Source organism: Gallinula chloropus (assembly GCF_964237585.1).
Source record: "Gallinula chloropus genome assembly, chromosome: 3".
NCBI classification, from domain to species: Eukaryota; Metazoa; Chordata; class Aves; order Gruiformes; family Rallidae; genus Gallinula; species Gallinula chloropus.
The window spans coordinates 45,724,564-45,738,456 of NC_140087.1; the positions used below are offsets into that span (position 1 = coordinate 45,724,564).

Sequence of the window (13,893 nt, forward strand, 5' to 3'; positions counted from 1 at the left end):
CTGTGCACGCTGCAGCTTTGGCAAAAGTTACACGGCTCTTCTCTGATGCCTTCACCAAGGGGCCAGAAACGGTTGGTGGTTCACAAAGGATGATTTTCCTAGTCCCATACAGAATGACCAGATGCAAGATAAACATACACAGAGCAGGGACCACAACAAAAAAATCCTGTTCTCCCTTTGCACGGACGTTTTTCATCGGTGCTTTGGATTTCTTGATTTTCTTCAGTATGTGACTTGGGAGTCCCCCGAGCAAGCCCTGAGAGAAGGGCTTGCTGAGCACACAAGGGAGCTTTCTGGTGGCTTCTACTGTAACCATAGCCCCAGGCATTAATGGCACCACTTCTCCTGCCCGAGCCCTGCAAACCAAGGGACTTCAGCCACCCCAGAAGACTTCTTCTCCAGACCCTTCACCATCCCGGTTGCACTCCTCCATCCATCCATCCATCAGCAATTGGCATGGATGCAGAGATGTCAGTCCTGCAACCAAAACTGAACTGCCTGCAGAGCTTCAGATGCAGAATCCCTTTGGTATTTCACAGCTCTAGAATGTGGTTTCCTTTGACAGCCCACAGACACCACCACTGAAACCAGTGGCTAACATAAACAGGCTACTGGCTGAAGCCCATCTCATTCTCACAGCTCTTCCATTCATGCCTCCAGTGGCTTTACTTGGATGACATTTGCTGTCCCACTCTGTTTATGGTTGTCATCTACTTGTTGAGTGTCATCACTGGCGATGACAAAAATGATAGAGGAAGAACTGAACGTCACTTTCTTCTTTGGCCTGTCCCCTGTTGTCTGAGCCATAACTATTGGACGTAGTCGTTTGCCATTCCCTGTTGCTGGTGTCTCTCTCACAGTCCTCTGGAACCTCATCAGGCGAAAGCACAGGAGCTGCAAAAGGCATCGCCGAAACTGCAAGAGATGAAATACAATGAAGTGACAGCTTCCTAAGCGCTCCCCATCAGGTGTGATGTGGTGAAGAAGAGAGGAGCAGAGGAAAAGGCTCCCAATAACAAATTTCTACAGCTCTCCACCTTGTTCCAAGTTCCTCTTGTGCTGTAAGAAACACGGTGGCTTTTTAGTGGGTGCTTTTTCCCTGCACCAGAAAGCTGCACAGGACCACCTCCCCAGCAGAGGGCACTGAAATGCAGTGTAATATATTCCCAGCAGCATGAGCTGTAGCCTATAACCTGCCAGGAAGAAGCCTATGCTCCAAAGGGGCTATTAGTACTGTTCCCATCTTTGGGTATTCATAAAAGTCACACAATTCATCTAGCAGGGGAAGAACAGTCTCAGAAACACTTCATAGGAGTCCACAGAGGGAAGGCAAAAAGGAGAGGAAGGGAATCAAAAGTGATGTTTTCCTCCTTCTACATAAGGCAATTGTTTCCCTCCCTGCTATTTTACTAATATTGAAATATTTTGCTGACATATTTGCTTACCTAAACACAGTCTAAAATCCGAAACAGGCTGTCACTGAGTTTTTTGTGATCATACTTACTTTGTGAGCACACTCTGCTGAGTTGTTTGATCCTTGTGTTGCCGTAATGGAAGAGTCAGAGGCACAGGTTTTTCTTCCTAAAACACAAACGCCAGATACACTGAATTTTGCCTGATGGAGTTCTGCTGTGGTAAAGGGATTGATTCAGATGAGGCTTTCTAGTGATCCGTTTCATGGGTAAATTGCCAGAAGCAGACACTTAGATTTTGGCACTCCTTCCCCGCCTTTCACGCAAGTATTCATACATGAATTCTGACATTTAAAAATCGGGTATCTGACAGGGCAGTACTTTACACATCATCATCATCCCCCTAGCAGTGTTCAAAGAACAGGCAGATGTGGTGCTTTGGGGGATGGTTTAGTGGTTACCATGGTGTAGGGCGGACTGTTGGACTTGATAATCCTGAAGGTCTTTTCCAACCTTGATGATTCTGTGATCCGATATTTTAATTCTAGTAAATATTTACCATTTATCCTAATTGTTCAAATGTTTAAAAAATAGGCCTGACAGATTAAAGTACATCAGATCTAAAATTACTGAAAGAAGAAAGTCTTTAATGTACCTACCTTTCTACTCATGAAGATACAGATAACTGGATTGTAAGCAGTGCTTGACTTGGCAAAGAAAGATGGCACCACAGATACTGTTGGAGTTACAAGGTTGCTATAGCCGTACGTTACCAGGAGGGGCAGCACTGCATAGGGCATCCAGCATATAAGGAATGTGGAGATCATTAAGAAAAACATTTTAGCCACCTTCTTTTAGAAGTTTGATGACTTGAACTGTCCTGGTAAGCTTCCACACAGCGAAGCTGTAGAAGAAAGAGAAAACATGTAAAAGCTCTGTTTCACTTGAAACTGAAGAGTTCTCAATTTAAAGTAATTTGCCAATTTAGTTTTAGGCTCAGTCACTACACAGTTTATCTTTTGAACCATAATTCCTCAGGAAGCTTACATCATGCTTCCCAGGCTTCTGCTTCTACGAAGTGTAAAAATATGATCTGAAAAGAAGTAGATTAGCAAATCTACTGGAAAGCAAACCATCCAGTGATGTTACAAACCATGCAGCACTTAATCAGTAAAAGCATTTTAGAAAACTACCTCGCCCTCGCCCACTGGTGTAAGCAAGTCCCCTTCGGATTTAGTGGTCCTTTGTCTAACTAGCTAGACAATCCCATAGATTTGTCTTGTGGCACGCAGCTTGAGAAACAAAGCCTCAAGCACTGCCAGGTTAACAGATAACAGGATGGAGCCTTTAGGCCGTGAACCTCCCGGAAACTAAACAAGGTGGCAGCATCCTTGCCGGCCCCCTGCTTGGACAGGCTCCAGGAAAAAGTGTCCTCTATTGTTAAGGTATAGCTGCTGTCTGAGGAGGTTTTAGAAGTTCTATTAGCATGATAAGATAGAGATGCTGCTGTGACAGCAAAACGTTGACCCATCAGATGTAGCCCACGAACACCCTATGTTTGAAAGAAAGCAGCCGTCTGCAGAGCATATAAAAAGGAATGATTCCTTACAATAAATGGACTCGTGCTTGCATCAAGCTGTGTCCCGTCTCTCTCCGTCGCCGCATTGTCTTATCAGCAACGTTAGAGAGAAGAAAATACCATTATTAGATTTCTCTATACTGCTCTGACACTTAGTTTGTTACCCTGCTGGCATTAGGAAACCTCTATTTAAAGCGGAGTAGTAGGCAGCAGGTTCCCAGTGTCATCTGAGCGAGTCATAAAATGCGGAAGAGACAGGACGTGTGCGTGAGTGTTCTTCGTAACCGTTATCGGTTGTGCCAATACTGCTGACCACGAACTTGAATAGACCCAGAATAATTACCCACAGGATATGAAACAAACACTTTCTGACATGAAAAATCTGAACTAAAATGGCTTGCCTTAACACAGAAAACTGGTTTAACAGGACTTCATCTCCACTTGTACAGTTATCTTCTCAAGACTTGCAAAGAGAAAAGGAGGAGTTAGCTAATCAGGAGAACTACAATGTCATCTCTTTCCCCTGTTTCAAGGGAGAATCTGATGTGGATTTGTGAACATGAACAGTTCCGCAACCTGCGTCCCAGTAAAACTACACAACAAATCCATCCTGGGAACTCTGGGTCAATTCTACCCCAGCCTTACATCTAGCGGTCCCTGGTGTGGATGACCATTAAACATTCAAAAGTCTGAAGAGGAAGCAAGACTTGCATCAGCAACTTTCCCTGACACTATTATACTCAGAGAAGTCTTGTATTTGACGTGGCTTACCATTCTTAACGCATAGAGAATATGGCCACAGCAATAGGCCATGACTCCAACAGGTGCTACGAGACTGCTAAGGAAGAAAAGGAGCACAAAGGAGGTATCATTGGGATCTTTCGACCTCCAGTCCACTGAGCAACCCAATCCATGAATTTCCAGGGTATACCTGTTCCAGCCCAGAAGAGGTGCTCCAGTCCAGGCTAATGAATAGAGCCAGATGCATGTTATAGCCCGCCAAGACCAAGAGAAGTCAATCACTTTTCCATGGACTATGCGAATGTAGCGTTCATAGGCAAGAGCAGTGAGAGTCATAATTGAAACAATTCCTGTAAGAAAAAGAAAATAAAATCAATTAAACAGTTCACAAACATTGCCAATGGAATGGAAATCCTCTCAATAACCTGCTTAACAAAGGAAGCACTTAACTCAAAATTAGCTGTCTCATGTTACGAATCTAATACAATAAGCTTTTTGGTGAACACCCCACTACTCACTACTAACTTCAAACGAACTTGAGAACGACTCAGAGCAGGGTGCTGGAATCTGACCCATGGTGTAGGATGTCCAAATAGGACAAGGAGGGAAAAAAAAAAAAAAAAAAAAAGAAGGTGGTAATAGTTTTTCCTAAGCATTACTTCCTTAAGCCAGAGATTGTGTGGCAAGGGGCTTTTCTTTGTTGGCAGTTGTTGGGGGGGGGTTGTTTGTTTTGGTGGTATTGGAGGTTGGTGGTTGAGTTGGTTGGTTGGGGTTTTTTATGGGGGGGAGGAAGTACTAGGTTTGTCTTTTTGTTTTTAAAAGAAAAAGTGATAACCAAGTGTGCTAGAAACCTCGGGAGTTCAGAGTCAAGACTGAAGTCAAAGTGAGCTTTGAACAACTGAAAGCATAGAAATGCAACTTTAACGTCAACAAAACGATGAGGAGAATTCCAACTTCTTTCAAGATTTCTTGTAAATCCTTGCATTCCAAGGAACAAGCAGGAAAGCAAAAGGTTACGCTGCTGAAGGGGCCTCACCTAGAAAACGCTGGGTTATACTTTGTGGCCCCTCCTATCTGGCTGCTATCATAAAAATATAGTTTTTACTGCAATTATTTGTCTGCTCTTTTCCTTTTCTCTCCACCTCAACCCCATGACACACTTAAGAAAGTGTTATGGCAGCAATCAGATTATTTCCCACTCCCAGCATTACCCTGCACATACACTATTATAACTTAATGAATTCAATTCTGTCTTGATTAGAATATAAGGATTTCTATTTCAGTGGTCTGACATTTGATGATCAAAAGCCAATCTGCTCTTCACGCATCTATCAGTCACCTGATATCTGTTAAAATTCATTCAGCAAGCTCATATACACGGCCCCTTAAACAATACAAAAGAGTGTATTTCACAGCACTCTGCAGTTATATAAATACCTGTGTGCAAGTCTGTGTGTATTTTATTTTATTTTTGTAAATGTTTATTTTTTGTATTTATTTTTGTAAGGATCATCTGGCTCAGAGTTCCACAAACAGGTTCAGCAATGTCTAGTATACCAGGGGTGTTTTAAAGCTACTCAGCCTTGAGGCCCCATCTCCACAGAGACAACTCTTGGGGAGCTGTGGAGATAGCTCAAACTGGAGTTATCCTGCAAACCAAGACTAAACAGGGCAGCACTGCGTAATTCAAGGAACCCAAAACCTGTGTTGAGCCTTGAATTCCTTCAACAATATACCCTGAGTCCCAATCAAGCCGCTATTCAGCTGTCTAGCAGAAGATAAAGGCAAGCCAGAGGGTCCCTATTTGGCTTCAGTGGGCGCAGACAATGCAAAGGTGTGCAGCAGATAGGGCATAAGATAAGGGGGGAACACTGCTAATGACAAACATGTCCCCTCTGGCATAGTCCTGCCCACTCTCATGGAGATCAAAGACATAAAAACCCTGGGATTGGGATTGGGAGCAGCATCAACTCTGCAAGGAGACTCTTCCCCCTTGGCCAGGATGTTGGCTAAGGTAACGTACTGGGAGTCCTTCCCTGGAGAGATGGGTAAGTGAATATTTGATATGCTTTAAGCTTCTGATTGACTAATGGACATGTAGTATTTAGTGTGGTAGTGATAAGCACAGTCTTACTTCTAAACTGCACTGGTGCATCTCTCCATTGTATCCGTAAGACTCGCAATAGTGACATATTGAATCTGCATGTGGGTTTTCAATAAATTATTCTCATTTTTTAGTTTGAAACCCTACAGCTGAGTGTCTTTCCATCACAATCTGACCTAGTAAGAAGCACAGACATTTTGTCACACATATATCCAGCTTTCAATTTCTTTGAGTACATTCATATTAGTGCGTTGCATGCACTGATACAGCAGTGAGACGGGTAAAACTACACATTTCACTGCCAAACAGAAAATAAACCTTCTGTCTTCGGAGGTTTCTGCTGTATACCACAGATGTTTCATCTTGATTTGAGAAAAGGTGTCATGGTTCTGCCCCCAGCTGCCAACTGAGCACCGCCCAGCTGCTTGCTCTGGAGGGGGGCAAACCTTGAGGGTTGGGATAAGGATAGTTTACTAGGACAGCAGAGAGAGAAATAACAACAACTGGTGACACACAATGCAGTTTCTCACCAAACTGCACAACTCAGGCCATACAGCTCAGAGGCGTCCTGGAGCTGGACCATTCCCAAAAACTGCGCGTCCTGGAGCTGTGCGCTCCTCCGCCCCAAACCCCCCCTTTATGCCAAGCATGATGTAATCGGTATGGAATAGCCCCTTTGGCCAGTTTGGGTCCCCTCCCAGCTTCCTGAGCACTCCCCACCTTCTGGTCTGAAGGGCAATATGAACAACTGAAAAGTCCCTGACTGGTCGGCAGCACCTAAAAACATCAGGGTGTGATCATCCTGACTCCCAAGCACCATTACACCAACTGCTAGAAAGAAAATTCACTCTATCCTGGATGAAACCAGGACAAAAGGATAAGCTTTTAAGGAAGACAAATTAACAACAGGATGCTTAAACACCAGCACCACGGATCTGGGAAGGCAACTAAGAATTACAGTATCTCGACAAACACGTAGCCTCTGTATCAAGGCATTCATCAGCAAACCCCACATTAATTCTTGTGGAGGGTTCTGGAGACACTGCTGTTTAAAAGTAGTTTCAGGTTTGCTGTTCTCCTTATTTCTCCACGACAGAGGAATTCACCTTTTTTGTGTTCACCTTGTAGAAGCTACCTGGCAAGCATGCACCACATCTAAGTAAACATGCTTTTGAAAGGGTGGGTAAGAGCCTTTTAACTTTCAGATGAGGGACTACGAATGAGCTCAGCAGCAGCAGTTCAGTAGCAGCAACCATTTGACCATGACAAGACAAGGTGCTCCTGCACGCTGGAGTTTTGTATTGCTGAACACAGTAACTTATCTCATTGAATTCAGCAATTAGGCAATACAATGTTTTGGGTGACAGTTATGTATCACAACTAATTTTTCAACAAGCTTTAGCCCCTGCAAACAAATCTAGATAGATGAAAATAATTTCTCCTGGACACAATAGGCTTCTAGTCTATTTTATATACACCTCCCCTATAAAACTACAGTGGAATTAAGCACCTCTTCCACATTCAATCCTGCAAGTGATTAATTCATTTCAAATAAATTGCTAAAGCTGAAAGCATGCTGATAGAGCCTCCAGCTGTCTGAAACACAAGATCCTAAAACTGTCTGCTGAGTAACCATCAAAACTGCTTTTAGTGAAATTAAATCAGTGCATAGAACATGTATCGGTAATGCCAGAGGATGGCACAGGGCATCATTCTTCCAGTGTGCAGAGAAGAGCCATAGATGAAGAAGCTAACAATTATATCCTGATAAATGTTTTGGGTCTGGTTTAAAATAGGTTGTAACTAAAGCCAGGGCCACAGGAGACTCTTGGGCAATTAATCCTTACTTCAGTATTGCTATGGGGGAGGGGGAGCTTGCTTTAAAGTGCATAAATACAATCACCTTTCCTAATTGCACCCCTTCTTTCTCTGCAAACAGTTGAACACACTGCAGCTTTGCACAGGGAAGCACAGTCTGTACAACTGCTTACAAACTTTCCCATCCTCCAGTTCACGTCACTGATGCACCCAGATCTCAATGTTTACTTGCTATCTCATCAAAATCTAGCTGCTGTGTACCAGTGGCAAACGGTCCAGAAATGTCATAATACTGTCAATACTACTGGCAGATGGCTCGGGTGCCATTATTTGTAGCCGGAGCAATTTATGCTTGAGAGGTACATGTTTACACTCACAGCATCGGACCAGCTGACTTCTGAACCCTCAGGGCTTGATCCCATCTTCAGAAGGTGTTACAGCAGACACCCACTGCCTCTGGACAGGCACGATACCAACTTCTCTTGCACGTATCACATCCTGTGTATCACAAAAATCATTTGTCTCATTGTGAAGTGCCAGCAGATGCACACAGAGATTATTATGCCCTGAGCCTGTGTTCCACAACTAAACAAACTCTTGCTTCAGGTTACAGCACATCCATGTCTCTTGACGGAGACATTTGGCTATGTTTATTTGTCAGGTGTCTTCTCCAGCAGTTGCAGCCCAAAACCTATGCTCTCAGTGACAGGCAGTAACCCTCCCATGTAAGAGTTGTATTACTCAACTGGATAAAGGATAAATGCAGATCTCTGCTCCTGGCAGCTTGGTTGACGACCAACTGACCAAAAGAGTTAGAAGCTTTTGCATGAGGAGAGGGTGGCATGCTCAGCAGGACCAGCAGAGGGTTGACTGCACACCCCCATAAAAAGGTGAACCTCACAGGTTAAACACAGCACTTAACTGAAGTAGCTATCCTGCCCTACTAGGACACACTGCCCGTTAGAAAAAGGAATGCTGGAACTCTGTATAACTAAATTAAATGGGGATTACCATCCAAGACAGACAACCACGGCAGCCAAGTGTTGACTGAGACTCCTCAGTTCCCGGATCTGCATTGTTTCCCCCTCACTAGTATGGGTGGCGCTGCGAGTGGCTTTGTAATGACAGAGAGCAGCTCTTCCCATGGGCTCTCTCATGAGGACATCTGTACCTAAGCACACGTGTCTTCACTTCTGAATCTGGTGAGTAAAAACATCATCTGCATTGTTACTTGTGCAGCCAGGACAGATGCAGATGTACAGCAGCCGAAGGGAGCAGAGAATATGAAAACAATACTCCTTACAAAAGGAAAGGCTGTTATAGCTTCAAGCCTCAAGATCTGGCTATTATAATTGGATGCTACGCTAATCATGCCTAGTTACTCTTACTTTCATTATGCCTAGCTAATACTAACCTAATTATGCCTCGCTTTCTATTACTTTACATTGTAGCTGAAGAGAGTAATTCAGGCATTGGACCTTCCTGAACATCAGGTTGTGCGTTGACTCTCTACTTCCATATGACAGACTACACACATACACATGCTTTTCCAATACATGATTAAAACAAATTCCTCCCATAGAAGCACACTGTGGCAGAGGAAAATAATACCATGAGGCACAGGAAGATGAAATTTTGCAAGCCAGCGATGCTAGCTGAACCACTGTAGCTAAGTGGAATTTGCCTCTATTTCCTTAGGAACGCATTTATTCAATACAAGGATGTAGGAAAGCATCAACACTGGACACATTTATAGCAACAAATTATATATCACAACTGAAAAAAGTGAAAAAAATAATCACACGTGATCAAGCACTTGGCTTGCCAGTTTCTCTTTCATTCCTTCTATTTGTTCCACTTTGGAAGATGACAGAGATGATTATAGTCTGGGTTTTTTTATTATCTATACTACACCTCTAATTTTTAGACCGTTTATGCAAAATGCCTTGATCAAAAATAGCAACCATAATGTGTGAGGCATCAAGACAGGAACGGACATACACCTCACTTCTCCTGTGCAAGCCTGATGTTTAGCTGCCTAGCAGAACCTAGCTGGCAGATGCTTGAGTTTCCCAAGTATTCCAGAGAGCTGTGCACCACAGAAACCATCCAATACACTAGCTAGACATTGCACAAATGTCTAACTACATCCCGCATCCACCACAGCTTCCGAGACCCGAGATTTTTGCTGTACTTCACAACAGCAGTCAAATCGATCAGGGGAATCATGCACCTTCCTCCCTACAGATTTTGGAAGTGGAAGTAGCAGGGCAGCAGTCCTTCTGCGGCACTAAAAATCCCACTTCACGGGAACCGGTGGCTTCCCAAATCCCGACCAGCCTGTGACACTGCTACCGGCTGGAAGACAGCATTTGCACTCCACACAGGGACAGAGAAACCCACGGCCGTGACTGCCACACGCCGGGAGCTTTATCGGCGGGCAGTCGGGACACCGGGGGGCTGCGGCCTCCGGCAGGGCGCCCCTGCCCCGAGGGGCGCGTCCAGGCTGCCGCCTGCCCCACCCAGGCGGGACACTGCCCGCCCGACAGCCCGAGCCGTCCCGTGCTCCTCACCCACACACCGATCGCCGCCCTTCCTCACACAAAGCTCATCCGGGCTGTGCCACAGGCGGGCACCTCCGGGGCCTTTTCGACCAACGCTGCAACTCCCCGGGCGGGAGCCCGAGAAGGATTCGCGGTGAATTTTCCGGGAGCTCCGGATCGCTTTTCTCAGCGCCGTCGACTTTCGTGCCAGAACTTTGACGCGCGGCGCCGCCGGGAGAGGGGCCACGGGAGTGAGGGATCCCCAGGGTCGGCTCCTCGCCGGCCCTGCCCCGGGCAACCCCGCCGTGCCCCGGCTCCCACGGCGGGGAACGCGGCTCCCCCGCGAGGGCGCCGCGCACCCCGGCAAAGCGGGAAGGAGGGAACGGGGCGAAGCCGTGAGGGACGCGGCGGTCGCTTCAGGGAGGAGGGGAGCGACGGTTGGAGCGGAGCTACGTGACGGTTGGGGACAGTGCGCGGGGCCCCGGAGAAAGCGGGCAAGGAGGGAGAGGGCAGCCGAGAGAAGGGACCCAGCGCCACAGGGAGGGGACGCGGCCCCGTTACCTACCGAAGAGGCTGTTGCTGAAGCCGTCCCAGACGCAGCCGGCGGAGTCCCACACCCAGCGGCTCCTCAGACAGCACAGAAAGGTGAGACTGGCGCCGAACACGGCCATCAGCAGGTCGCTGAGGCTGATGTTGACGAGGAAGAGGTTAGTGGGCGTACGGAGCCGTTTGAACTTGTAGTAGAGCACCAGCACCAGCAGGTTGTTGCACAAGCCCAGCATACCGATAGCGGCGACGAGCAGCGCCAGCAACTCGTAGGTGCCGGCGCTGAAGAGAGGCCGCTCACCCGGCACCTCCCGTCCCGCCGCCGCGGGCTCCGGGCGGCTCGTCGTCCCCGTGCTGTTGCCCGAGGGCATGGCTCGCCGCTCGCAGCCCGCCGCAGCGGGGCTAAACCTCCCGACCAGCTCCGAGCCCCATCGGTGACAGCTAATGCGGGCGGGAGAAGGAGGAGCCCCCTTCGGCCGCCCGCCCACGAAGGGCGCGCCCTCGGGTGGCTTCGCTCTGTGCCGGTCTAAGGTGGGCCCGGCCCCTGGCCCTGCCGCCGCCCCAGTGGTCAAGGCGTTTCTCCCGGCATTATAAAGCCTGCGAGCGCGGTCTGGCCGCCACACGATGCCCGTGGGCGGCCGCACGGCTCCTTCTCAACAAACACCTCACCTCGCCCTCTCAGAAGCTGCGGTGAGCAGCCTGGTCACGGCCAGGACGTGGCTGTCCCCTCCTCTTCAAATCCTCCGCGCGTTTTGGGCTCGGTACGGCTGCCTTCTGCAGCACTTTCACCTGGGGAGCCGCTTTTCAGGCAAGACCTCTGCGCCCTGCTCCGGGAGGAGGTAGAAACCGCTGAACTTAGGCTGCTTCTCCAGATAACCTGCCAATGAAAACTCCTATTATGGCAATAGCTTCTGAGGTGCTTCCCCACAGGGCTCAGAGGTGGCTCCAGTAGTTGCATCCTCACAGAGCAACCAGCAGCATCACAGGCCAGGGGAACTTGTGATGCAAGTGAACACATTTTTGTCAGCCACAGAGCAGCGATACCAAACCTTACACCTGCTTTTATACCTTTCTTTCCACTGTGTGTTGTGTGGCAATGGTACAGCATTGCGCAAGCTGCCTGTGTACAGCTCTAGTTGGTTTTATTCAGGGTGCTGTACTGACCCCCAGCTGTGCTGGGTCTGTCTTCAAACCCAGCCTGTCCTGACTATAGTGCAGTGACTTTTGCTCAGTATGTTATCCACCTTGCCAGACACAACACCATTCTTCCTTACAGAACAAATCACAGAATCACAAGGTTGGAAAAGACCTTTGAAGATCAAGTCCAACCATTCCCATCCTAAGCTAAGCCATATACCTAAGTACGTCATCAACCCTTTTTTTGAACACATCCAGGGAAGGTGACTCAACCACTTCCCTGGGCAGCTGTTTCAGGCCCTGACAACTCTTTCAGTAAAAAAAAATTTTCTAACATCTCATCTAAGTTACCCTGGCACAGCTTCATGCCATTTCCCCTTGTCCTATCTCCTGTTACTTGGCTGAAGAGACAACTGCCCACCGCTCTACAACCTCCCTTCAAGTAGTTGTAGGTGGTGATAAGGTCTCCCCTCAGCCTCCTTTTCTCCAAGCTAAACAGCCCCAGCTCCCTCAGCCGTTCCTCATAGGATTTGCCCTCCAGCCCCTTCACCAGCCTGGTTGCCCTTCTCTGCACTTGCTGCAGGACCTCAATGTCCTTTTTATGCTGAGGAGCCCAGAACTGGACACAGTACTCAAGGTGTGGCCTCACCATTGCCGAGTACAGGGGCACAATTACCTCCCTAGACCTACTGGCCACACTGTTTTTGATACAAGCCAAGATGCCATTGGCCTTCTTGGCTGCCCGGGCACACTGCTGGCTCTTATTCAGCCTGCAGTCAACCAACACCCCCAGGTCCTTCTCTTCCTGACAGCTCTCCAGCCAACCTCCCCCAAGCCTGTAGTGGTACATAGGGTTGTTATGTCCCATGTGCAGCACTCTACACTTGGCCATGTTAAAATTCATCCCCTTGGTCTCAGCCCTTCGGTCCAGTCTGTTCAGATCAGAGCCATCCAATCGGTTCAGAGCCTCCCTAGTTTAGTGTCATCTGCAAACTTACTGAGGGAACATTCAATCCCTTCATCGAGGTCATTGATAAAGATGTTGAACAAGACTGGACGCAGGACTGAGCCCTGGGGGATGCCACTCGTGACCGGCCTCCAGCTGGATTTGGTTTCATTCCCCACCACCCTTTGGGCTCATCCAGCCAGCCAGTTTTTAACCCAGTTGAGGGTCCACCTGTCAAGGCCAGTGGCAGCCAGTTTCTCAGTCAGAATGCTGTGAGAAACCATGTCAAAGGCTTTACTGAATTCCAGGTAGACCACATCCACAGCCTTCCCCTTGTCCATTGAGCGGGTCACCTTGTCATAGAAGGTGATCAGGTTAGTTTGACAGGATCTACCTTTTGTAAACCCATGTTGACTAGGCCTGATCCCCTGGCCATCTCGCATGTGCTGCATGATAACTCCCAAGATGACCCTCTCCATGATCTTCCCCAGGACTGAGGTCAGACTGACAGGCCTGTAGTTCCCCGGATCCTCCTTCCGGACGTTCTTATATATGGGGGTAACATCTGCCAGCCTCCAGTCGAGTGGAACTTCCCCAGTCTGCCAGGATTTCTGATAGATGATGGAAAGGGGTTTGGCTAGCACATCTGCCAGCTCTCTCAGCACCCTCGGGTGAATCCCATCAGGCCCCATTGACTTGTTAGTGTCTAACTGGCCAAGTAGGTTGCTAATCATTTCCTCCTTAACCATGGGAATTTTGCTATTCTTCCCCTCTCTGTCAGCCAGAGGATGAGTACTCAGGGAATAACCATCTTTACTATTATAGACTGAGGTAAAGAAGGCATTAAGGACCTCAGCCTTGCCCTTATCCCTTGTCACTAATGTTCCCTCAGTATCCAATAAGGGCTGGAGATTCTCCTTGATCCTCCTCTTACTGTTAATGTACCTATAGAAGGACTTCCTATTATCTTTTACAGAACTGTCCAGTCTGAGTTCCAGTTCAGCTTTAGCCCTTCTGACTTTCTCCCTACATGATCTCTCTAAATTCCTATAGTCGTCCTGAGACAC

General features: G+C 47.6%; 1 pseudogene across 1 annotated transcript; it reads right to left on the reverse strand.

Annotated features, from left to right (window-relative positions):
* Positions 1 to 648: 648 nt before the first annotated feature.
* LOC311189406 (opsin-3-like) lies at positions 649 to 11,114 on the reverse strand (annotated as a pseudogene). The gene is made up of 4 exons: positions 10,763 to 11,114; positions 3,763 to 4,082; positions 2,072 to 2,316; positions 649 to 915 (listed from the first exon to the last, which is right to left on the reverse strand). The product of its transcript is annotated as an opsin-3-like (transcript).
* Positions 11,115 to 13,893: the final 2,779 nt, after the last annotated feature.